Source organism: Sciurus vulgaris, assembly GCF_902686455.1.
Source record: "Sciurus vulgaris genome assembly, chromosome: 14".
Classification (NCBI taxonomy): Eukaryota; Metazoa; Chordata; class Mammalia; order Rodentia; family Sciuridae; genus Sciurus; species Sciurus vulgaris.
The window spans coordinates 51,066,264-51,092,779 of record NC_136475.1 but is presented as its reverse complement, the minus strand read 5'-3'; the positions used below and the strand labels follow the sequence as shown (position 1 = coordinate 51,092,779).

Here is a 26,516-nt window from a genome sequence, read left to right as displayed (position 1 = left end):
AAATCAAGTCTATGTCAAGAATATTTAAAGTTTATAATCAAGAATCTCTTTTCTTAGACTCCATGAATTTCTTACAATCAAGCACCATGATTTTGTCATGATTTTTTTAATGCAGAATTTCTAGTTTCCTTTATTTTTTCTTATTGACATCAGAAACATGAACTTTTTTCATTATGCACCACCCGAAGGTCAGCTGCATTAGTGTCTACCCCTTCCAAGTCCCACTTGGACATCGGCTCCCACTCTCTCTGCTGCTTCTCTTGTGCCTTCTTGGAACTCAGTAATTCTTGATCTCTGCCCTGTCAACGTCATCTCATATGCCATCCATCTTCAAGAGCATGTTCTCAGTCTTTGCCCTACTCATGGCCTACCCTTTTGTGTATCATTGCTGTTGTTTGGAAACGTTCGAGAAGAGACGGAGGTAGAAACATTTGCCTGGGTAATATATTGAATTAGAGCCCCCTGATTCTTTATATAGTGAGAAGACATTGAAACCAAAAGGGAAAATATTCATCTTAAATTTATAGACTGTCCCTCAGATCTTAACTTAGAGGAAGCATTTATTTTTATGTAAATGTAAATTCTGTTTTAAATTCTATGTATGTGATCTCATGATCTACTTGGAATTAAGACACTCCCTGAGATTAATGACACCCAAAAAGGCAGGTATCACATTGGCCTTATGCAGGTGTCTACCCTAAGTACTAAGGATGGGACCTTGCTTCATCATTGACAGAGATTTGGTGTCTACACCCCATAGTTGCCTGGGGACAGAGTACATACAGTTCCTGGGAGGGACTTATATGCTATTTGAGAGTTTACTAGATGCAGGGCACCACCAGATGGAGCCGAGGAGTTTGATTTTTGTTAAACAAGTATATTTGAAAAGCAGTATTTGTTGCTGCTGAGCAGTTTCTAGAAGGAGTTTCAAACTTGTTGAAGAGACTGTTTCCTCTGTCTTCAAGTGTAAAAATGGTCTCTGAAAAAGGATGGTGTTAGAAGCATTTCTTTTAAAGTTAGCCTGAGAAGGAGAGGCAGTGGACCAAATGATGACCTGGGAGGTGGGGAGGTGAAGTTTGTGTGGCAGTCAGGTAAGAAACGGAATTGATAGAAGGTGGCTTCCAGACCCACAGGATGAGGAATATTCTTTCATGTTCTTGGAAGAACTCTTATTTGTCCTTTCTGAAAATACTTCACCATTTGGAAAAAGCTGAAAGAACCATTTCTGAATCAGAGGCAGCAATTCTTCAAGAGGACAGTGCGATAGAGGCTAATGGAGGTTTAGGAGTCAAAAGTGTCAGTGTTGTTGAAGTGCCTCCTTCTAACATGAGACTTTTTCTTGGCTGAACAGGAACAAAGGACCGAGTGTCTCTGAAGATAGAGATGTTGTGAAAGCCCGGGAAGGTCTTGGACTCTTAACACAGGTACTAAGTACTTATTATAGGTTTACCCTGAGCTGGGTGAAAAGAACACAAAATCAAAGAGATAGATAAGGTCCACACCCTGAGGAGGGTTTGGTGGATGGATGTGAGTAAAGAGAAGCCTGAGTATGTATTGTATCAAGAGATGCTAGGTGGTAAAAGGTAGACACCCAGATGAATGTGAGATGTAAATTCATGAAATGCCAAATCAATGAAATATCCCACATGCACGTGGATTCTGAGTGGATGTGCAACATTGCTGTTGAATCCCACATGTGGAGAAATGCCCCCTGCCCCCCCCCCACCTATTATTAGAAGCTTGTTGGAATTAGTGCACCACAAGTTAAGTGGTGCCAAGAGTATCACTCTTTTTTTTTTTTAAGTAAACTTTTTCTTTGTTTAATGTAGATAAAGTGCTCAACCAATTTTCATAAAGTGAGGGCTCTCCTTACCCATGATGCAAATCCAGAAATGAATTATTACCAAATCTATCTTCCAGCATGCAATTGTGGCATTTCCCAAGGGGGCGGGAAATCTTCCTGATTTCTAATAACATCAATTAGTGTTGCCTGGGTTTGACTTTTGTACCCATGGACTAATATGGTATGTGCTTTTTTGTTTCTGGTTTCTTTCACTCCAAGTTACATTTGGAAAACTCATGCATGTTTCTTGGGTATTGCTGTGAGTTGGTCCTTCTCATTGTGTGTTGGGATTCCTTTCTATGAGGGTACTGGGTTTATCCATTCTACTGTTGAACACTTGGGTTGTTTCTAGTTTTTGGCTGTTACAACTAGCACTACTAAGAGCAGTTTTGTACTTGTTTTTTTTTGGTGAATGTATGTACACGGTTTTGCTGGATCAACTGTGGTAAATTCTTTGCAAAGTGGTCGCATCGATTTCTACTATCAGCATGTGTAAGAGTTTCCATTCTCCACATCCTTGTCAACGCTTGGTTCTTTTTCATTCTATCCATTCTGGTAGGGGGGTATAACAACTGGCTTCTGCTGTTTGTTTGTTTTTTGTAGACTAGAGGTTGTGTTCTTTTCCTGTTACAGATGTTTTCAAAGATTTTTCTTTCTGAAGTTTGTCATCTACCTGCCCCTCCACTTTAAAAGAAAGAATATTTTCATTTGGAATTAAAATATTGATGTCTTAAGCCATCATTGATTCCTGATATATAATTCTCATCTGTGTTTAAAACGCCAGTAGTGATTAATTATAGTTAATGCCACTATAAGATGAGCACAAAGTGTTCTTCTAGAACAGAACATGTCAGTTTGTGATTAGCAAACTGGGTTAAAGGTTTTACGATTTGGAAATTGAAATATATATTATTTTTATTTTAATTTTATTTAATTACCCAAGAAACATTTATTGTCTATCTACCATTTTCCAGGGCTAAATAGGGGTATTATGGAAATATAAACATAAATCAAATACATACCACATACCTCTTTAAGTAGAACAATAAGACAGTTTTGCTGTGATTATAAAATATAAAACAAGACATTAATAAATATAATAGAGATGCAGGTAGGTGAGTTTTTTCCATTTAATCTTAATTTTTTTCTGTTTTAAGGGAAGGGTAATATTAATGAATTTGAGTTAAGTCAGTGGGGGTAGCAAACATTAGATTTAGTCAGAAGACCAGAGTAATGTTCTGGTTTCTAGAGTGTGACTCTGACAGGGCCACTTACCCTTTCCATCCAGTTTTACTATCTCCAATATAGGGACAATAGTACTTTTTCTGCTTATAGAATGCAGATATTAGGAGGTTTATAACAAATGATAGCTAGAGTTTTATATAAGTAGCTTTTGCGAAATAGGTATTTATTTAATTGAATAAACACTTTGTTCTTTTAAACTGGAGATTAATTTATCCTCTTCTAATTCCAAGGAAGTATACGATGGGTCAGTCCAGGGAACAGTGACTTGAATTCAACTTAAATTATTAATAGGTAACATATCTAAGGTAGCGAAGAGTCTCTTTATGGGACCTCCATCATACTCACACTCTGAGTGGCCTGGAGAGAGCTGGTTACTTTGATGCTGACTGCTTTTGAAAGCCCATGCTGCGAGGTGGTTTGCCCAGAGATTTGCTTTCCCACGGACACTGACATTTGTGTGTTATTCTGTTTTCCTTCCTCTTCCTTTCTTCCCTAGTGTCTGCTGTTTGCTGAATGGAGCTGATACTGCAGATTGCAGGTGGGCTAACATGGGAGAAAGAAGGGTCTAAACTGGCTCTCAACCCTCATGCCCATTAGGATTATCACGAATACATGATGGCCTCGCCCATTCCCAGGGTTTCAGGTCTATCAGTCTGGGGCTGGCAAGGTATTGTGTCACGTAATCTCTCTAAGTGACTCTAATGCACAGGCACATTAAGAACCATCCACAAGTGTTGAACTTTGGAGTGCACAAGAACCACCCCGGAAGCATGAGGGAATGTGGGCTTTGGGGCTCACTCCCAGAAATACTAAATCAGAAGTATGGTGAGGCCCATGAATTTCTTTTAAATACATCTCCTGAGTAATTCTGAAGGTGAGTTGGGCACCACACTTGGAAAATGCAGTACTTAGTTCTGTCTTACATTGTATTGATATGGTAGTAACCATCTGGTGACTTCTTTACATGGATTATGGAGGCCACAAGAGAGAAGCATTTTTCAATAATGGGAAACTTGGTTTTTTTTGGTACCAGGGATTGAACCCAGGGGTGTACATCCACGGAACCACATCCCCAGTTCTTTTCATTTTTTATTTTGAAATGGGTCTGAACACAAATCTAAAATTCACAGCATATATAATGATTTACTTCTAAGGTTGGTTGATGAATTGAAAACATAACTAGTCAAAATTACCTTTGGGAAATTGCTAAGGAGGGAAATATTTTGGAGACCAACATGCTGCCTTCAAAACACCTGGGACAGGTAGTTTTCTTCTAGCTTTGGGAGAGAACACTGCCTTTTCTGTTGAGTTTTGGATGTGGCTAGCCTGCATTTAGGACTAATGTTTGGAAAAGTTTATGTTCTTAAATACCAGAATCATATTTAGTTCACAGGATGCAGGGAGTTATACTTCCCTACTGGCGTCCACTCAGGTATGTGCTCTTTGAGTGGACAGAATTGGAACCAATGCGGGAGTGTCACCTGCACTATTGCTCATATTACTCATGCTGTCACTTTCTTCATCTCGTTGTTTGTCTAAATTTTCTTAAAATCAATGGGTGTTTGATAATAGAAGATGCTGTTCTATAATGGGAAAGGTGATAAGATGTGAAAACTTTTGTAGGTTACCCTGATGGAGAGAAACTTCTAATCAACTTCAAAGTATCTATATAAAAATCACCAAGGAGAGGAACTTTATCAGACTTTCATAATATTTATTTGTGAGAAATAGCATGAATTCTAAGAGTGAGGGTGTTTTGAAAGATCAATTGGAGAAGTAAAAAGATATACCGAAATAGTCACAAAAGGTAAATTTAAAAAACACATTAAAATATGAAAGATGAATTCATTTCTCTTTCTGAAATGAAAACCAAAACCAGAATAATCACGTTTTGCCATATCTTTGCTTTGACCTTTAAAAACATGCCAGAATGAACCAGATCCACTGTGGCCATACGGTCACAGGTGGGCAGGGAACTTGCTGGACTGATCACATTCAAGTCCCCATATCAGAACTTGGAAGCCACTGGCAGGACCTCTAAATCTGAAAAGCTCTGCCTGCCTCCTTTTCCTCCATTCTTTGTATTTAAATACAAATGCAAACTGCATCCATTCCAACAGATCAATCCTTCAGGCACATAGGACAAGGCTGAGTGAATCAGTGCTTCCCCATACAGACTGCAAGGACAATAACACTCCAGGTCACCACAGCCTAGGTGCCTATGTGATTTTGCCTGAGACTGAGAGTGTAAGAGAGAAAAAAAAAAAAAAAAAAAGGATCCTGCTTTCTATAAAAGAGAAGAGACTTCCTTTCTGACTTTCCTTGTTGCCTTGTGCTTTGGGGTTGCAATCATTTTTTGTTAACGAGTTGACTCACTGGTCGCCTATAACATTTCAGCACCTGGGATGAGAGGACAAACAGAGGCCCACAAACCATATGTCTACACTCCTGAAGACTCTAAATCCAGCTCAGCAACTGTGAGGTAAAATGTGTTCTCACTTTCTACTTTGACAGATATACTTTCATAATGACACAACAAAAATAATGTGGGTGAAGCCTCGGTTCTTATATAATAGAAAGCAAAATATTAAACATGACTAAATGTGATTATTGTGGTGCTTGTCTTGGTATTCAGTTGATGGGCCAATGATGTTTGCACACGTAGTAAAAGGTATGCATCATTCATCGATTATCATGTAATTTATTCTATAGGATACATTTTTCTCTTTATTTTAGCAAAACCATTAATTATGTTGTCTACTCAAAAGTATGCATAATTTGAATGCTGTTTGTAGACATGAGGTACAGGATAAAGAATAAAATATATCTGTGTGAAAACTGTATAATTTCATATTGTCAAAAATAGAATAAACATAAAAATCAAAGTTCATACTATTTATCACATACATATTAAAAGTCACATTTCTTGTAAAGAAACCAAGAATTATAAAGAGTAAGAGATAAAATACAAATTATAATTGAAAAATATGACAATTTCTAAATAAGGCTGACATTTAAATTTCATTTTAAAATTTGACTAAGTTCATAAATATTAAACTGTTCACAATTCCAACACTGAAATTTCATCTGGTTGCAGTTTTAATAATGTAAGAAGTTTAATAATAAAAAAACTTTGTTATTTCCTATACATATCATGTCTAGAAGTACACAAAGGCAAATTTAATAATAATATGAATTGCTTAATGTGAAATTTTCTTCGACCTCTACCTGTAGCTGCTGTGCATATAGTACTAATTTATGAGCACTTCCCAAATCACACACTGGGATCTGAGTAGTTAAGAAAGAATCTGTGACAGCCTTTCTATCTGAAAGGGGGATGTTTGCTATGGGAATTAATCTTCCTCTCTCTTGCTGAAATCTTTCACTGCTCGTATTCTCTGCTCTGAAGCTGTGTCCATCTGGGCCTTTGTAGAGGCACAATCCACAAAGCTTCACAACATTTAGACCTTAGTTGCCTTTGGTTTTGAGAACAGGACAGATATGCAGATGCCTAAATGATGTTCATCATGAGTCTGAAAGTTGGGGTTCATGGTGATACTATGCTGCACTGAGTGCCATATCCTGAGTGACAGAGCTACTTGTGTTTCTCAAACACCGTTTGTTGGGGGTGTGTATACTGGGCTCTCTAAAGAGTTCTTGGAGACATCAAAAATACGGAGCAACTGAGAGTAGGGATTCTGTCTCCTTTGTCTTTGTAGACGCCATAGTCAGTGCCTTGCTTTGCATTTCATGTGAGTTAATGGGTGAAGCACTTTCCTAGTGAAAGCCTCAGGAAGTATTGCTTTTGTCCCTATTTTTTTCTAAAGTCATGGGCTACTCACATTCCAGGTTCATCTGAGACATACTTTTAAGCCATGTTACCTCTAAATGTTCTATTCTGTTTCTCACTTACTCCAGAAGATCTGACCCAGGGGTGGCCCATATTGACCCTAGGTTATAAATTCCAAATGGTCCTAAAGAGTCTCCTTATATTCATTTAGCTGCATATTATGCGTATTTCCACCATCCACACCAGGCTTTCTTACTCCTTGTGCTAGGATAGCTTTTTGACCAGTGTTCTTGCCTCTGGGGAGGAAAAAGAAATAGATCATCTGGTAGAGGTTGTTTTCCTTTGTCTGAATCCAGCTCGAATTCCAGTTTCTCCAAGTTCCTTCATAAGGCTCTTAAGGAATCGCAACAGACTGACTCTGGATTGGTGACTCGTAAACCAAGCACTAGCTAGGTAAAGAGCAAGGAGACTAGGATCCTACCCTTTCCCTGCCATTCATTGGCTGTTTGACCTTGACTTAACTTCTTGGGACTTTAAATTACTCATCTGTGAAAGGGAGATCCGTACAAGACCTTCAAGGTTTACCTGTTCCAAAATTGTATGGTTTTACTTTGACACAATAACGGGACAAAATATTTTCTAGGTTTTGCATTCAATGATCAACTTGGGCCAATATCTTTAAGCATTTTTCAGTGGATATACAGAAGGTATTCAGTTGGTATACACTTCCAATAATTATACAGTTTGCTGATGCTGGTTAGGTGATATTTGTTTATTGACTCATTCAGAACAAAGAAGATCCACCTGATAACCATTTATTTACCCTGTTTATGTGCCAGTGCATTATATGAGTTGCTGAAGTTTCAAAGATGAAGAAGCCAGAGTGCCTGCTCTCAAGAAGGTCAGGTAAACATGCAACAGATAATTTTAGTAGAATGTGATTAAAGGTCTCACAGAGTTTTCTAAGTGCAGGGGGAGCACAAAGAACACAGGGATTTCTATTGAAGAAAAGGTGTGGGAGACTATCAGGGAAGGTCCACAGCAGGTCATCTCTGGGAGGATTGCTTTAGTCTCAAAGCTCCTTCTTGCTACAAGAGCTATTTGGGCAATTGCTTTTGGTGACTCTACCCTGTTAAGTAAACCATCATGACAATGGTGTTTGGAGTTACAACAGAGGATGGGCCAGTAAGCCCTGGAATTTGCTGTGGGCCAGCTGCATTTGATTCATATATTTTTCTATGGCAGCAGATGGTTCAGGTTTCAAATGGTGCATATTTTCCTGCAGTGGGCCCAGGGGAGGACACACCGTCGAGTAGATCTTTAAAAATGGATTTATAGGCACATCGCTCAAGTTTTAGATTTCTTGTCTCATTAGCAGTGGTGAGAATGGTGAGGGGGAGAGGAAGGAAGAGTCTGGAGACTCTTGATATGCAAATAATTTCAAGTCAGAGTCAGGGCTCTGAGAAGAAAAAATTCCCATCCCTGCTTATTTATGATTTTACCCAGGAAACGTAGTACCATGACTGCAGACAACAAGTTCTTGAGAAATTTCATCAACCATGAGTTGCAAATAGCTACTATGTAATAGGCACTGTTGTAAGCATTTAATAAATGTTTGCAGAATAATTCAATTTCATTTAACCAATAAAATGCCAAAGAACAATCAGATAACCTATATGAACATTTGGTTGTTGTGAAATAGAAATTAAATATTGATTAACCTCTAACCATATGTTATATAAATGCATCCCTCCATGAACATGCCACTTGCTACGGTCATCCAATGGAATAATAGCTTTTGTTTTTGTAACATGTTTTCTTGTTAAGTAAAAGAGGAAATGAAGACATGTTTGACTGTATCTGCTAGGTACTCTTTTAGTGGTTTCCTTTTTTTTTTTCTTTTTTATCAGACACATTTATTTGGGATCATCTGTCTAGTACTACAGAATTGGAGGCCAAAAATGAACGTTTTGGTTGGTGAAAAGTAACGGAACCTCCTCTCAACATTTAGACTGGTTGGGGATGGAACAAGAGGTGGGTATGATTGACCATTTGAAAAAAATCTTCACTACAAGTATATAAGCCATTTTTTTGTGTGTGTCAGAGAAAATAATTATAAGTTGTCACCCAGACCAAAATGTCATAATTATGTATGATAGTTCTTCAGATCAATCCAAACTCTACTTTTCAGATTGACCCTTTTTCTTTAAATTTGGACAGAACCTAGTGGAGTCACTTTCCTGTCTCAAAATGACCAAAGCAATTCTCAGAAATATTTTAGAAACAAGATAGAAGTGACCTAGAATATAAGAAATAAAGGGAAGGAAACCTATTTAGTCACAGCAATCTCAACCAGCTCATGCTTCTTTGGACGAGGGAGAAAGTTGCTTGGGAATGGATTGAAAGCAGTTGGACTCATCTTCAGCTCAGTTTACCCATGATGCTAGTTTCCCACACTGAGCTTTGGCTATCCAAAGCTGAACTTAAAGAGTCGTGTGGGAGGCTTATTACTTTCTTTGAATCCAATGCCTTGTCCTTCTTCACTTTCCTAAATTGATCTCCCCACACCCCCATTCTCTCTGAGTTCCATTTTTCTTTTCTTTTCCCAACTAGCATTTCCTCACTAAGTTAGTGCCCAAAAGGTCTGTAAATGTTGTAGGTGTGCTCTGGGTATGCGACCATTCACTGGCTGAAAGATGAGGCTGATTAGAAGCAAGGTAGGGAACGGTAGAGGGAAGGAAATGGTGTTAAGTAAAACAATCTTTACTGATCAGATTCTTAAATACTCAGGTAGTATTTGGAAGAATAAATGAGTTTCTAAAATTCATGCAATTTAACTTACTTATATCATGCTGGTAGATGTGGTACAATCAAGGTCAAGGGTCATGTTTTTCACCTGAGATCCAAGTGGAAATCAAATAATGATCACTTAATTTTTAAAAGAATTTATAAATAGACTTAGCCTAATCTACACTTTTTTTTTTTAATCTCCAAAAGCTGTGGTGTGAGTGGGTTTGGTATTATAGACTACAGCTTATTCTTTTGTATATGAAAACCCCTAAGGGGATAATAAAAATTTTGTACCAGTGCTATGTGCTCTGAATACAAACCATTGTAGTATTTCTCACCTGTGGATTTCAGCGTCCCCAAAGAGTAGATGGTGCCTAGTTTAGGAGAGGGAAGAGAAATGTTAATTGGTGTCCTAAGCTACACACTGTTGGGTCCCAGCCCCAGCGTTCCTGGCTCAGTGAGTCTGGAATGAGACCCAGAAATTTGCAGTTCTAACAAATTCCTAGAGAACTTAATATTGTTGGTCCTGGGAACCATTGCTCCTGGGTTTTAACCTAGGAAGACTTGTAAAGGAGAAAAAGAATGAGTTGTGGGACTGCCTATAACAAGCAGGAAGAACTTCAATTCACCTTGTGTGCTAGCACTTAGAGGGCCAATATACTTCCCACTTTTCTTGTTTCTCAGGGCTCTGTCTTAAGATATAGCTGCTTCTATTTGAGGATTGGCTGTATTATGACTCCTTGATGTTACTCTTAGGGAAAGTTGAATTCATTTTCTTCCGGATTACCAGTGCTCTTAAATTCATGGATATCATTAATTAGTGGCCGCTAGTGACTTAGACACTGCAGAAGTAAGGACACCTGTGCCAACAAGTGATAAGGAAGATGAACAAACCATCTTAGTGTCCCCATGATCTTGGTAAAGCCTAGGCTTTGTTAAAAAAAAAAAAAATCATCTAATTGTGGACCTCTCCTTTGGAGCTCAGAGTGGATTGTAGAATAGATTATATGAGGGATAACTTGATGAGCTTCAGTGTGAAAGGTGTGTGGCAATACAGGAAAGAAACAAGAGCTTTAAGTGGGATAAATGTACATTCTGCTTGAGAGATGATATGGAAGCACTGTGGTTAGAGAGGTTTGGTTTGGGGTGATGGTGTCAGTAACATCAGAGAGAAATGGGCAGTAGAAAGGGATGTTTAAAGAAAAATATTAAATCTGAAATTGGTTGTCTTCTGCTGTGTGTAGAGCTTGGACAGTTCCGTCATGTTATGACATATTGTTGAAATGTCAGTACCAATGTTGAGTTTGCTGACTCAGAATATGTTTAGCTCCAAGGCAGTTGGGCACGGGTCACTTTGTTGGCAATCCCATAGGCAGCTGAAATGTTTGAATGTCCCAGACTGTGGCCAGAGGCTTGTAGCTCACTTGTGCCAGATCATAAAAGTTCCCCAACCTGTCCTGGTGATTGGCCCACCTGGGTCTCTGATTGCTGTCCCTCTGCCTGAAGTAGCACTATTCTGCCCTCTTGCTTGGTTGTTCCTGGCACCAACCTGAACAAAGGAACACTAAAAAGGAGTTATTGTTTGCAGAAGATTTCTTCCTGAAAGAGTCACTATGGTCTACTGGGAAGAAGCTTTGTCAAGTCCAATGGCCTACATCAAGTGAACAAGTACATCTTTGGAATGTAAATGCACATTGGGTTATTTGGGACTATTGGTCAGTCATCATGATACTGTTTGCCTTAATCAGATCAATGCTTAGCTGAAATAATTAAGAAAATGAAACTTTAGACTAGATTGAGAGAAGAAAAGAAAGAGAAATGAACTTACTTTTGATATTACATTATTCAGGTCTTCCATTGAAAAATCTAAACAGAGACAAAACAATTAATTGCTTAGGTCCAGTGATAGATTTCATTTCTTATAGCTCTTTGGGAGAGATATTTTAACTTGGTTCAAGTTTAGACACTAGACCGGTTTTCAAGATGGCGGCATAGAGGGTGGCTGCATTTCATGTTGCTCCAGGACTCAGGATTCAAAAGAGGAGATATTGAGACGCTTGGGACCAACTCAAAGCAGCCGGGTGACTCTCACCCCCTGGGGAGGCATCCCGGATGGGACAGTGGTCCCGGAACGCAGGAAACTTTGTGAAGTAGAACTGCCGGCGAGATGCCCCTCCCCCCGCTGGAGCAGTGAACTCGGACAGCTGGGAGCGCCGTAAAGGAAGCCGCTCGGCACAGCGCTGGGACTCGGAGCAGCCACTGGGGCTCCGGCGGCTGCCCAGGGGAAGAGTGGCGAGGAGAGCTGTGTGGACTCAGGACACCGGGGCCTGCCCTGAGGACGAGGAGGAGGAGCGTGGCCACTTGGATTTGGTGACTACACCAGCGCTACAGGCGGTTGCCAGAGAAGGGGCTGTGTGGCGAGCTGTTTGGACTCAGACCACTTCTGAACCCCGGGGCCTGCCCAGAGGAGTAGGAGGAGGAGGAGGAGGAGGAGGAGCGCGGCGGGTCCTTTGGACTCGCAGTGACTGCATTAGCGCTCCAGGCGGCTGCTCAGAGGAGAAGGCGAGTGGTGAGTTGTTTGGACTTAAAGGGACAGCTCCTGAACACAGGGGGGCTGCCTGGAGGAGAAGCGTGGTGGGACGCTTGGTCTTGAGTGGCCGCACCAGAGCTCCAGGCGGTTGCCCAGAGGACCTGTGCTGCGGGTCACGTGGACTCAGAGCCACTCAGAGCGACCGCTCCTTAACACCCCGGGGGTTATCTGGAGAAGGAGGAGGAACGGGGAGGGTCACTTCGACTCGGAGTGATTGATTGCCCAGGGCTACGGGGGGTTGGTGGGAGGAGGAGGCATGGAGTGAGTTTCTTGGACTCCTAGTGACCGCACCGGAATACTGGGCAGCTGTCTGGAGGCAGAGGCATGTGGCGGGTCTCTGGGATTCAGAGGATTGTACAGGGCCCCAGGTGGCTGCTCAGAGGAGGGGCCGCATAGCCAGGCGATTAGGTGCAGAGCAGGGTCCCAGGATCTAGGAGGCTTCTTGGTGGAAGAGCCGCACAGAGACAGGCTTAGGGCGGAGTGAAAGTTCCAGGCCTGCGGGCAGATTCTCTGAGGAAGGGCAGCTTAAGGAGAGTCATCTGCAAAGGGTGAGGCTCCCAGGCCCAGGAGGTAGGGCCGGGCCCCTGGGAACTTTGCAGAGGAAGGCAGCCCAGCCCAGGCGGTAGCTGTAAATTGAGGGGAACCTCTAGGAGGGAACTGACCAGCGAGACCTCCCCACCGGGTGAGTCTTCCCTGCTGGGTGAGGTTTCTCCACAAGGACGGTAAAACCAGAGACTCAGGCCCAAACAGGCCTTGCCTCAGCCCACAGCCTAGGTCCCCTTTGGATGACCATTGGTCAACAAGTGGAGGCACCTCTGCCCACTAGCAGGGATTATACCCCACCTGAAGGCCACCACTCCTAGAGAGGCAGCTTCCTTGTGGAGCACCGCATTATCAACTTCCTCCAAGACGTCAGCCTACTGAAGGCTAAGAGGGGATATATATAGAAATCTTCAGGGACATTGTAAGTCAATAGAGGAAATCTGCAATATCTCAGCGGTCCTCTGATACCTGAACAATATGAGAAAACAAGGAAAGAAAATGCTGCAAACAAATCTAGATGTTACATCAATAAAACCCAGTGACAGCATGGCAGAAGAAATGACAGAAAAGGAGTTCAGAATGTACATAATTAAAATGATCAGAGAAGCAAACGATGAGATGAAAGAGCAAATGCACGCACTGAATGATGAGATGAAAGAGCAAATGCAAGCTTTGATTGATCGCACCAATCGACAGTTAAAAGAGCAAATACAGGAAGCAAAAGATCATTTCAATAAAGAGTTAGAGATATTGAAAAAAAACCAAACAGAAATCCTTGACATGAAGGAAACAATAAACCAAATTAAGAACTCCATAGAAAGCATATCCAGTAGGATAGAACACCTGGAAGACAGAACCTCAGACATTGAAGACAAAATATTTAACCTTGAAAACAAAGTTGAACAAACAGAGAAGATGGTAAGAAATCATGAACAGAAACTACAAGAACTATGGGATATCATGAAAAGGCCAAATTTAAGAATTATTGGGATTGAGGAAGGCCTAGAGAAACAAGCCAAAGGAATGAACAACCTATTCAATGAAATAATATCAGAAAATTTCCCAAATCTGAAGAATGAAATGGAAAATCAAGTTCAAGAGGCTTATAGGACTCCAAATACACAAAATTACAACAGACCCACACCAAGGCACATTATAATGAAAATACCGAACATACAAAATAAAGACAGAATTTTAAAGCCTGTGAGAGAAAAGAACCAAATTACATTCAGGAGGAAACCAATACGGATATCAGCAGATTTTTCAATCCAGACCCTAAAAGCTAGAAGGGCCTGGAACAACATTTTTCAAGCCCTGAAAGAAAATGGATGCCAACCAAGAATCTTATACCCAGCAAAACTTACCTTCAAATTTGACGATGAAATAAATCCTTCCATGATAAACAAAAGCTAAAAGAATTTACAAAAAGAAAGCCAGCATTACAGAACATTCTCAGCAAAATATTCCATGAGGAAGAGATGAAAAACAAAGAAGCAAATCAGCAAAGGGAGGAATTATCCTAAAGGAATTGTCAAATAAAGGAGGAAACAAGTTGTGTCAAACAAATAAATAAATAAAATTTAAAAAATGAACCAAATGACCGGGAAACCAAATCATATCTCTATAATAATCCTGAATGTTAATGGCCTGAATTCATCAATCAAAAGACATAGACTGGCAGATTGGATTAAAAAGAAAGATCCAACAATATGTTGCCTGCAAGAGACTCACCTCATAGAAAAAGATACCCATAGACTAAAGGTGAAAGGATGGGGAAGAACATACCATGCACATGGACTCAGCAAAAAAGCTGGAGTATCCATCCTCATTTCCGATAATGTGGACTTCAAGCCAAAGTTAGTCAGAAGGGATAAAGAAGGTCATTTCATACTGCTTAAGGGAAGCATAAATCAGCAAGATATAACAATCATAAACATCTATGCCCCAAACAGTGGCTCATCCATGTATGTCAAACAAATCCTTCTCAATTTCAGAAACCAAATAGACCATAACACAATAATACTAGGTGATTTTAACACGCCTCTCTCACCACTGGACAGATCTTCCAGACAAAAATTGAACAAAGAAACCATAGATCTCAATAACACAATCAATAATTTAGACTTAACGGACATTTATAGAATATACCATCCAACCAAGAGCGAATACACTTTCTTCTCAGCAGCACATGGATCCTTCTCTAAAATAGACCATATATTATGCCACAAAGCTAATGTTAGCAAATACAAGAAGATAGAGACACTACCATGTATTCTATCAGATAATAATGAATTGAAGTTAGAAATAAATGAAAGAGTAAAACACAGAAACTATTCCAACATCTGGAGATTAAACAATATGCTATTATATGATGAATGGATAACAGAAGATATTAGGAAGGAAATTAAAAAATTCTTAGAGGTAAATGAGAACAAAGAAACATCATATTAAAATCTCTGGGACACTATGAAAGCAGTACTTAGAGGGAAATTTATTTCATGGAGCACATTTAATAAAAGAAGTAAAACTCAACAAATAAACGACCTAACACTACAGCTCAAAGCCCTAGAAAAAGAAGAACAGAACAGCACCAAAAGTAGTAGAAGACAGGAAATAGTTAAACTCAGAGCTGAAATCAATGAAATTGAAACAAAAGAAACAATACAAAAAATTGACAAAATAAATAGTTGGTTCTTCGAAAAAATAAACAAAATTGATAAACCTTTAGCCACACTAACAAAGAGAAGACGAGAGAAAACCCAAATCACTAAAATTCGGAATGAACAAGGAAATATCACAACAGACAGGATGGAAATACAAAACGTAATTAGAAGCTATTTTGAAAATCTATACTCCAACAAAATAGAAAATTTTGAAGGCATCAACAGGTTTCTAGAGACATATGAATTGCCTAAACTGAACGAGGAGGACATAAACAATTTAAATAGACCAATTTCAAGTACTGAAATAGAAGAAGTCATCAAAAGCCTACCAACAAAGAAAAGTCCGGGACCAGATGGGTTCTCAGCCGAGTTCTACAAAACCTTTAAAGAAGAGCTCATTCCAATACTTCTCAAAGTATTCCATAAAATAGAAGAGGAAGGAACCCTCCCAAACTCATTCTATGAAGCCAATATCACCCTGATACCTAAACTAGACAGAGACTCATCAAGGAAAGAAAATTTCAGACCAATATCCTTAATGAACATCGATGCAAAAATTCTCAACAAAATTTTAGCAAATCGCATACAAAAACATATTAAAAAGATAGTGCACCATGATCAAGTTGGTTTCATCCCAGGGATGCAAGGTTGGTTCAACATTAGGAAATCAATAAACGTAATTCACCACATTTATAGACTTAAAGTTAAGAATCACATGATTATTTCAATAGATGCAGAAAAAGCATTTGATAAAATACAGCACCCCTTCATGCTCAAAACACTAGAAAAAATAGGGATAGTGGGAACATTCCTTAACATTGTAAAGGCCATTTATGCTAAGCCCATGGCTGATATCATTCTAAATGGTGAAAAACTGAAAGCATTCCCCCTAAAAACTGGAACAAGGCAGGGATGCCCTCTTTCACCACTTCTATTCAACATTGTTCTTGAGACTCTGGCCAGAGCAATTAGACAAACCAAAGAGATTAAAGGGATACGAATTGGGAAAGAAGAACTCAAACTATCCCTGTTCACTGATGACATGATTATATATTTAGAGGAACCTGGAAATTCCACCAGAAAACTCTTACAACTCATAAGTGAATTCAGTAAAGTAGCAGGTTACAAGATCAATGCCCATAAATCCAACGCATATTTATACATAAGTGATGAATCTTCAGAAAGAGAAATTAGGAAAACTACCCCATTCACAATAGCCTCGAAAAAAATAAAATACTTGGGAATCAATCTCACAAAAGAGGTGAAAGACCTCTACAATGAGAACTATACAACACTAAAGAAAGAAATTAAAGAACACCTTAGAAGATGGAAAGATCTTCCATGTTCTTGGATAGGAAGAATTAATATTGTCAAAATGGCCATACTACCTAAAGTGCTATACAAATTCAATGCAATTCCAATGAAAATCCCAATGATGTACCTTACAGAAATAAAGCAAGCAATTATGAAATTCATCTGGAAGAATAAGAAACCCAGAATAGCTAAAGCAATCCTTAGCAGGAAGAGTGAAACAGGGGGTATTGCAATACCAGATCTTCAACTCTACTACAAAGCAATAGTAACAAAAACGGCATGGTATTGGTACCAAAATAGAAAGGTAGATCAATGGTATAGAATAGAGGACACGGACACAAACCCAAATAAATACAATTTTCTCATACTAGACAAAGGTGCCAAAAATATGCAATGGAGAAAAGATAACCTCTTCAACAAATGGTGCTGGGAGAATTGGAAATCCATATGCAACAGAATGAAACTAAACCCATATCTCTCACCATGCACGAAACTAAACTCAAAATGGATTAAGGACCTCGGAATCAGACCAGAGACCCTGCAGATTATAGAAGAAAAAGTAGTCCAAATCTTCACCTTGTTGGTCTAGGATCAGACTTCCTTAACAGGACTCCCATAGCACAAGAAATAAAAGCTAGAATCAACCACTGGAATAGATTCAAACTAAAAAGCTTTCTCTCAGCAAAGGAAACTATCAGCAATGCGAAGAAAGAGCCTACAGAATGGGAGAATATCTTTGCCAATCATACTTCAGATAGAGCACTAATTTCCAGAATCTATAAAGAACTCAAAAACTTTACTCCAAGGATTCAAATAATGCAGTCGACAAATGGGCTAAGGAAATGAATAGACACTTCACAGAAGAAGATCTACAAGCAATCAACAAACATATGGAAAAATGTTCAACATCTCTAGTAATAAGAGAAATGCAAATCAAAACCACCCTAAGATTCCATCTCACCCCAATTAGAATGGCGATTATCAAGAATACGAGCAACAACAGGTGTTGGGGAGGATGTGGGGAGAAAGGTACACTCATACATTGCTGGTGGGGCTGCAAATTAGTGCAGCCACTCTTGAAAGCAGTGTGGAGATTCCTTAGAAAACTTGGAATGGACCCGCCATTTGACCCAGCTATCCCACTCCTTGGCCTATACCCAAAGGACTTAAAATCAGCATACTACAGAGACAGAGCCACATCAATGTTCATAGCTGCTCAATTCACAATAGCCAGACTGTGGAACCAACCTAGATGCCCTTCAATTGATGAGTGGATAAAGAAACTGTGGTATATATATACAATGGAATACTACTCAGCCATAAAGAATGATAAAATTATGGCATTTGCAGGCAAATGGATGAAATTGGAGAATATCATGCTAAGTGAGATAAGCCAATCTCAAAAAGCCAAAGGACGAATGATATCGCTGAGAAGTGGAGAATGACACATAATGGGCGGGAGGGAAGGGTTAGTGTTAGGGTAAGAGTTAGGGTTAGGGAGGGGGGCAAGTATGGAGGAAGGAAGTACTGTATAGAGGGTAAAGAGGGGTGGGAGGGGTGGGGGGAAGGGAAAAAATAACAGAATGTATCAAACAACATTACTCTATGTAAATTTATGATTACACAAATGGTATGCCTTTACGCCATGTACAAACAGAGAAACAACATGTATCCCATTTGTTTACAATAAAAAAAAAAACAAAAAACAAAAAAAAAGAGATAAACTACCAAAAAAAAAAAAAAAGTTTAGACACTAATCTTCAAATACTATCAGTACACAAATATATCAACTTATTTCCCAGTCTCTTTTATAAAGTAGAAAAATCATATCCCTAATTTGAATGTGTTAAAACCTGAAAATTCTAAATCATAAAAAAAGGTACTTGAAATTCTTTGGTTTTCACAGAAAGCTAATTGATTAATTCTTATTCCGAGTGGTCAAAATGGATATAAAACCCTCAAAACACAGAAGTGTATTTAAAAACAAACTTGTTAATAGATAACAAATAAAAACTCAATAGTAAATTCCTAGGGAAATATAGGAGGTAAAATACAGAAGATAAAGCATTTCTTTCAGTTGTTATTTACTGTAATCAAAAAAATTTGAGACAAAGATATACTGAGAGACTCAATTTTGTACCTGCTTACATTTCTACCAGGCAAAATATACCCTTCATTCCTGGAGGGACCACTGTAAGGAAGGAAACATCTGTCTTCTCTTGGCTCCACATCTGACTGGTGAGGTGGGAGTACGGAGACCTTGCTCTTTCTTTCAGAACCATTTGCGTGAAGTAGATATATGGTTTCCTTTCCTGCTTTGTATGGTAAGCTGAATGGGAAGGTCAGGGAGTGGGGGGAGCTTATTAGTTGTATTACTTTCTCCGAAGTGGGCTAATAAATTTAACTTCTGTGTATGGGGATTAATTACAAATTTGGCCCTCGAACTACATCCATTTTCTAGTCAGTCTTATGAGTTGATAATTGTATTTTGACTATTTAACTCACACCTTCTTTTAATGGGTTCCAAATTCAGAGTGGATTTACTGTGGTGAGCTGTTATTACCCTAAAACTCCAAAAGAGATAATGCAGCTGAAATTCCCCCAGAAAAATGATTTTAAGAATTTCCCTTTTTATAGCGCTTTGGCTTCTCCTACTTTTTTGCTGTGTCCATGAGTAAAAGGCAGAAGGGGTCTGAGGAGCTCAGTGTTTGCACCTCTTCCTTCGTGTCTTCATACATGCCCCCCGCAGCCACTCACATGCACACAGTCCTTCCACCTCTCTCCTTCCTTCCTTGGCTCAGCAGCATCAGGCACCCTTGTTTTCTTTCTCTCTGTCTTTGCCCTTTTCTTTAAATTTCTCTTTTTTTTCTTTCAAGTTTTACATGTTTTCTGGCTCACAAGTCCTAACTTTGAGCTAAAAGTGACATTTATGCTCCCACAAGTATGATTTCTCAAATGTTGCTTTGCAAGTTCTCCTGTATCAGATGGTCTTTCTGTTGCTGTTGTTGTTACCTCTCATCCTAATTTTATATAACAAGGCTTGGAATCTCTTTGGGGTGGGCTTCCATGCTTACTTGCTTTTGCGTCTCAAAATGCTTTGCAGATATTATGCACCTTGTCAATATTAGTTGGTCAGTGTACCTACTGGGTACATGGAGGAGAAGTATGAAAATTATAGATCTAACCCCATTTTGCAGCCAGCCTCACTCGCGGTATTATTTTAGAGTAGATATTAAAGTGTGTTACTAGAAAGATGGGAGCTCTGAAAAGTGACAAATCCATTTCAGTCAATAGTTTTAAAATTTGGAAACTCTTGTTAGTGATACTCTCAATAAGTTTCCAATGGGGGTTGACAGAAAGATGTAGTCTCTTCTATTTTGATATGAATGATAGTTACATCTCAAGTCTTTGCAATATAATAGCTGTTGAGTTAAGCATGTGTTTTGATAATCTGTCACCTAATCATCAGAACAACTATGATGTTGGTGCTGTTATTTCCCTTGTGTTATGGTTTAGATATGAGGTGTCTCCCAAAGGTTCATGTGTGAGAAAATGCCAGAATTTTCAGAAGTGAAATGATTAGATTATGAGGTGTAACCTAATCAGTGGATTGATCTACTGGGCAGTAACCATAGGCAGTAGGTAGGTAACTGTAGGCAGTAATGGTAGGCAGATGAACTGGGAAGTAACTGTGGCAGGTAGAGTCTAGCTAGAGGAAGTAGGTCACTGTGTGTGTGACTTTGGGGTTTATATTTTGTCTTTGGTGAGTGAAACTCTTTCTCTGTTTCCTGGTTGTCATGTCCAGAGCTGCCTTTTCTCCACCAGGCTCTTCTGCCATGATATTCTGCCTCACCTTGGGCTCAGAGCTATGGAGTCAGCTGACTGCGAACTGAACCTCTGAAACTCTGAGCCAAAATAAACTTTTCTTCCTTTAAGTAGTTCTTGTCAGGTCTTCTGGTCACAGTGACACAATGTTGACTAAAACACCTTATTTTTCCAGAGAAGCCAAGGCTCCATATATATTCAGTTGTAGGTGTCAGAGTTGGGATTTTAACTTAGGGTTTCTTGACTTCAAGACCCAAACTTTTAGCCACAAAGCCAGGCTGCCATTAAGCTTTTCCATATCGCTTCTCAAGGAGGCACCTCAGGCATTCAGTGGGTGATTCGTGCTCTCCAGTTGTGATGGTAACTAGGAGAAATGTGTAGAATGCTGCTCTAGTGGTTGAGAATATGACTCTGGAGTCAGTTGGACCATGGCTTGACTCTTGTTTCCCTCACATAAGTTCCTTAACCTTTATGATCCTCAGTTCACTCATCTACAACATTAGGATGGTAATACTGTTAAATGAAATAATACTAACAAAACTCAGCCCAGAACTTGTAAATACTGAAGAAATGTGAGCTCTTCTCACAATGATAATTCTGCCTAATGCTACCATAGATTACATTAGGGTAGGTGAATAAGGAAATTGGAGTGCTGTGTACAGGGGTACTTGGAAAGACTGACAGAACTGCAGTCTCCCAGGTACTAAGAATATAAAACACATCAATATTTCCTACACATGTTATTCCTTTGTTGAGATACGAAGGTGATGGCATGGCACCTACCAGTTAGCCCCACACAGCTGTGAGCAGATCAATACAGATGTCTGCATACAGACATGAAAGGGTTTGGAAATGAAGCACTCATGAGCGAGTTTATGTGAGACACACAGCTTCTCCCACTGTGCTGTTTCACTTCATCTGTATAGAGCTCTAGCTGAGCCTTGTGCACTGCATGCAGAGAACCCTGTGGCATTTGGATGGAATGCTGTCCACAAAGGAGAAGGCACAGACCAAGAAAGGAGAAAGATTTCACTACTTCGTATGAGTCTGGGAAGTTTTTGTATTTTATTTTTTAAAACTTTTTACTGTGTTTGTTCAGGTTTTCTGCTTCTTTCTTTGTTGAATGAATTTAGGGCTGTGATAACTTTATGTTTGAAAGACTGGGGTATCAAAAAAGAGCATCATCTTTAAGGTAAGAAGAGTAGCTTAGAAGCCTTCCTCTACCACTCAGTAACCTTGTGACCTTGAGGAAATCCCTGATTAGATTGAGTCCTGTGAAATGGGGACTGTCGGGAGAAGCCTCTTGTCTTTAACTCTCAGGTCTGTAGAGCCAAACAAGGTAATGGTGTGAAGCGCTGAGCCACGCAGATGTTTTACTGAGAATCTCACACAGCTGCTTGGCATCTTTGCCTCCCAAGTCCTCTTTCTTTCCATCCTAGTGAAGAGAGCACATTACAGAATGTGCTCTCTTGCTCCCTGCACTGTTTCCTCCGAAGCTCCCCACTAAAATCTGTGAAAAAAAGGAAAGTTTAAGGATTGAAAAAAATAACAGCAAGTTTTGTGCTGCTGGCCCGAGTCTGCCAAGGTTGCTCTGGGTCCACCCATGAGCCAGCTACCCATATCCTGGGGTCAGTTCTCTTCCATGATCCTCAATCCTAACTGAGAGTTCTTCTCAGGATGACTGAGAAGACTGATAATAATCATCAGATAATTATAGATGAGGTGACAAGAACTGCACAGAAGTTAGCAAACTGAGACTCCTAAATCAGGGAGGAGGAAGTAGACCTCTTCATGACAGGGTGGAGTCTTCCTCTGATCCAATGAACCGGAGAAGCACAGAAGAGAGCCAGGGCCAGAAATGGGAAGAGTCGGAGGAGTAGACGTGAGACAAAAACTGAAGTGGCTATTTATTTCTTTTACCAGCACTAAAAACACTTAGACAAACATACCTATGTATTGTAGGCAAAATGTAGTAGTATAAAAATAGCTACATAAATCACTTAGCTACTCAAAACAAAAATTATTTTTTAAATTTTAAAAAATTATTGGTGCATTATAATTAATCATAGTAGTGGGATTCATTGTGATATATCCATATGTGCACATAACATAATTTAGTCAATTCTGTTCCCCAGTACTTCCCCTTTCTCTCCCTTCCTCCCTCCCCTCCTGGTCTCCCTTCTATTTTCATGGGATCTCCTCCCTTTTTTTCCCCTTTTTTTCTCTCTAGCTTCCATGTATGAGAGAAAGCAGAACCTGTGATTTTCTGAGTCCGTCATATTTTGCTTAACACAAAGTTCTCAAGTTCCACCCATTTTCATGCAAACAACATAATTTCTTTTTTTATGGCTGAATATAACTCCACTGTGTATATGTTCACATTTTCTTTATCCATTCATCTGTTGATGGATACTCAGTCTGGTTCCATAACTTGGCTATTGTGAATCACATCGAGACAAAAATTCTAAAAGAAGTACAGAGAATCAGAGAAGTCTGAGAAATGTTCTTATTAGACATCCCTAGTTCCAGGTCTAACTCTTGATTTTTATTATTTATTTATTTTTAAATATTAAAAAAATTACAGAAAAGAACAAAGATGAAATTATGATGACCTCTATTTCCATCATTTAAAATGAACTATTGCTAATAGCCAGGCATATTTGCTTTTAATCTTTTTAAAAATTTTGATGTAGTTTATTATTACATTTCTAAAATTATGTGTCATTTTGAAATAAAATATTAGCTTTGATTTTATTTGAACTTATTGATGTAAGACTAGAGGAACTATTAAATGTCAAATAGATATTTCCTCACCTCAAGAAATACTGTTCCATAAAAGGGCTTTCTAAGCTTAAGTAAATATGGAAAATGTTGATGTCAGAATCAAGATATTTGAAATTATATGTTTTAATTTTCAACATTTAAAATTTACTTGTTGCTTTGAAATAGGACCAGAGTATGATCACACATCTATTATTTCCCTTTCACCTCCAACATTTATAAATTTTATTATTATTTTTACATTTTTTGGGTCCACAACATTACATTTTATTCTCTAACTACAATTTTGACTTGTTTAATGGTCAATACTTTTGTGGATTGATGCTCATAATTAAAATCTTATCTTTTGAGTGATCAGAATGTAGCTCAGTGGTAAGGTGCATATTCAACAATATGTGAGTGCCCTGGGTTCAATCCAGTGTGTCACACACACATACACACACACACACACACACACACACACACACATACGTACCTTCTCTATTTCTGAATTTTCATTTTGATTGAAATGTCTGTTTCTTCTAGACTGGTTTCTGGGTAATAGGTTCCCTTACCCCTTCCATAGTTCAACTTGGGATACATTACTGGGTCATGCTATTTTCACCTCAAAACAATTGTTCCATTGTCTAACAGCATCAACTTATGCTGTGGAAAAGTCTAAGGAAGTCTTTTTGTTGTTATTTGCTTTCTCTGTCCAGAGGCTTGAAATTATTTTATCTCTGAAATTCAAGAGTGTGACTATTATCTGTCTTTGTGTAAAGTTCTATATTAAGTTTTCATATAACACATGTTCTTTCCAACTATAGATAATTCTTTTAAAAAATTCCTTTAGTTCAGTTAAAGTGCCTTGTATTATGTTTTTGAATACATTAACTATTTCATATTTTAGGTTATTTCAGGGATATAAGTTCTCCTATATCTTTTATATCAATGATCTTTTTTTCTTGTTGTTTTAACTTTTTCAATCTTCATGGACCCTAGTTATCTCAAGCTTTCATTCTACACCCGCAGTCTGATTATCAGTGGTACTTACTTGATCCCTATTCTTCCATGTTGTTATTTCCTTCATGATGCTGTTTTGGCTTTGCACTTTGTTTCCACAGGTCTTCAGTTCTCCTTTTTGTAACATTCTTTTTCCATCATTTTATTTTTGGCTCAATATTGACTTCATATCCTTATTAATATTTTTTGTGTGTCAAAAAACACTTGTGAGAAAAGTTCTTTAAGTTTCTTTATTGATTTTATTTTTGAATGGTCATAAAATAAATCCTCTCCCAAATGAATCAACCATGGAGAAAAAAATGTCTCCCCAACTGCACTGAAACAAAAAGCCCAGAAGCCTGCTGTCCCCTAACCTTATAGACAGGAACCAAGACAGCAGAGGGGATTTATAGATAAGCAAGATGAACAGGAGCATTTATACAGAAATCTGACACCATTTCATCAAGTGTTTCCTTATTAGGACTTGTAAGCTTTCTACCTACCTCTATTCCAATTTCTGGACCTCTTTTAGACTTTGTGTGTACTTTTCATGGAGTTAAAGAACATTTCTAATTTTTGCTTGCAGGCTTCCAGAGCACATATACTCCACAGAGAAAGATGAGGAAACTCTTCTGTAACCTATTTCTTCTTTGTATGTTAACTAGAAATGAATACGTTAGAAACTTTTAAATAAAAATTTAAATTGTTATATGCTAGGAACCTTTTCCATAGAGTAAGCAACTTACTGCATTCAACGATGCTTCCTTTTGCATCAGAAGCTCAAGGAAAATCTAATTAGCTGAGAAGATTAGATGCAAAGAAATAAATGCAGAGGCAAGTCTTTCTGAGGGAAATTCCAACATATTTATAGAGAGGATGCAAAGATTTAAGACTTAAATGGTATTTAAAGTGTATTCAAGTAATAGCAAGACAATTGGTAAGAAAATTAACCAGTTTCATTTCCGGGAACTCAATTCATCACCATTCCCTATGTTTTTATCTTTTCCTCTCAATGCTCTTGGGTTAGGAAGAAGCAATCCATTTTGATTATATGGGCTGAATTTTGTGGTCTTCTCAGATGACACACAGTAATGGGCTGTTTCAGCAAATATAATCAAATTGTTTCATTTACTTTAGCATGCAAATTCAAGCTCGCGGCTGCAGTTTAAAACACAGAAAAAGTTGCTGGGGTGGCATATGCTGCTGGCTTTGTTTGTTTCCTTAGGCTGAAAGCAGGTAAGGAGTTACCAAATAATTTTTTTGACATTTCATATGAAAAACAATACAACAGCATGCAAAATATTTAATAGTGTAGTGATTTTTGTTAAAACTAGAATCTCCATCATGAATTTCTACCTCTGGAAATATTTAAGGAATATAAAATCTAAATTTTGTTAACCTTGCCTAGGAGTAAATACTCTACACATAAGGAGGAGAAATCAAGCCCAAATTCCTATGGTTGCTAAAATGAGAAAAATGTAAAAGCTAGAAAAGACTAGCCGTCTCGAAGAATGTTTCATGGAACCCCTCAGTGAAGGAATCGTTAAGGAAGTGTGCTGCCCTTCAGGATGTATTCTTGAGGGAAAGATGCCCGGATCTCATTTCTTGCCCTTTCCTGTGTTTATCAAATTTTATATTTCCTTTCATTTGATAACCTAGTTATGGGCATACACAACGCCTAAAAGATGTTTGTCTTAAAAAGCTAGGAGTAATGGGAAAATCAACCTAGATGACATGGTGTCAATCAATAAGAGTAAGACAGGAATAGTCCTTTACCTCCACTTTCAAAAACAGAACAAATATGTGTTGAGTACTTACTGAGATGGCCATTTAGCCAGGTGGTACATATAATAGCTACAGTGAGACTTGGGAGAAAAAAGCCCCTTCCAGAACAGTGTGAGCAATAAGCAGTTTCCTTAGAATCGAATCAGGGGGTGAGGTTTATAAGAAATAGCAGTGGCTGCTGCTGGGATCCCTTATCCTTGGGTAGCCAGTTGTTTTCTGGGTTTCCCTGGTTAGACCTGGAAAGCTATGAGTCCAGCCATAGTGGCTGCCCAACAACTATAATAGCATGAGACCAGGTCAATAGGAGAAGCACTGGAATGCTTGGTGGGAGGGAGGAGTGTGCTCCTAACCAGAGATGAAAGGTCT

General features: G+C 38.8%; 1 long non-coding RNA gene across 2 annotated transcripts in view; it reads left to right on the top strand.

The window, feature by feature from the left end:
* LOC306643906 overlaps window positions 1–23,192 on the top strand; it is a 41,980-nt gene extending 18,788 nt beyond the window's left edge. Inside the window, exons 2-5 of one of the 2 annotated variants that reach the window (XR_013759108.1) lie at window positions 5,486–5,570; window positions 7,718–7,784; window positions 8,789–8,912; window positions 18,938–23,192. This is a non-coding gene — a long non-coding RNA (uncharacterized lncRNA). The remainder of the gene's footprint in view (window positions 1–5,485; window positions 5,571–7,717; window positions 7,785–8,788; window positions 8,913–18,937) is intronic. The other variant, XR_013759107.1, reaches the window with a different exon arrangement.
* Window positions 23,193–26,516: the final 3,324 nt, after the last annotated feature.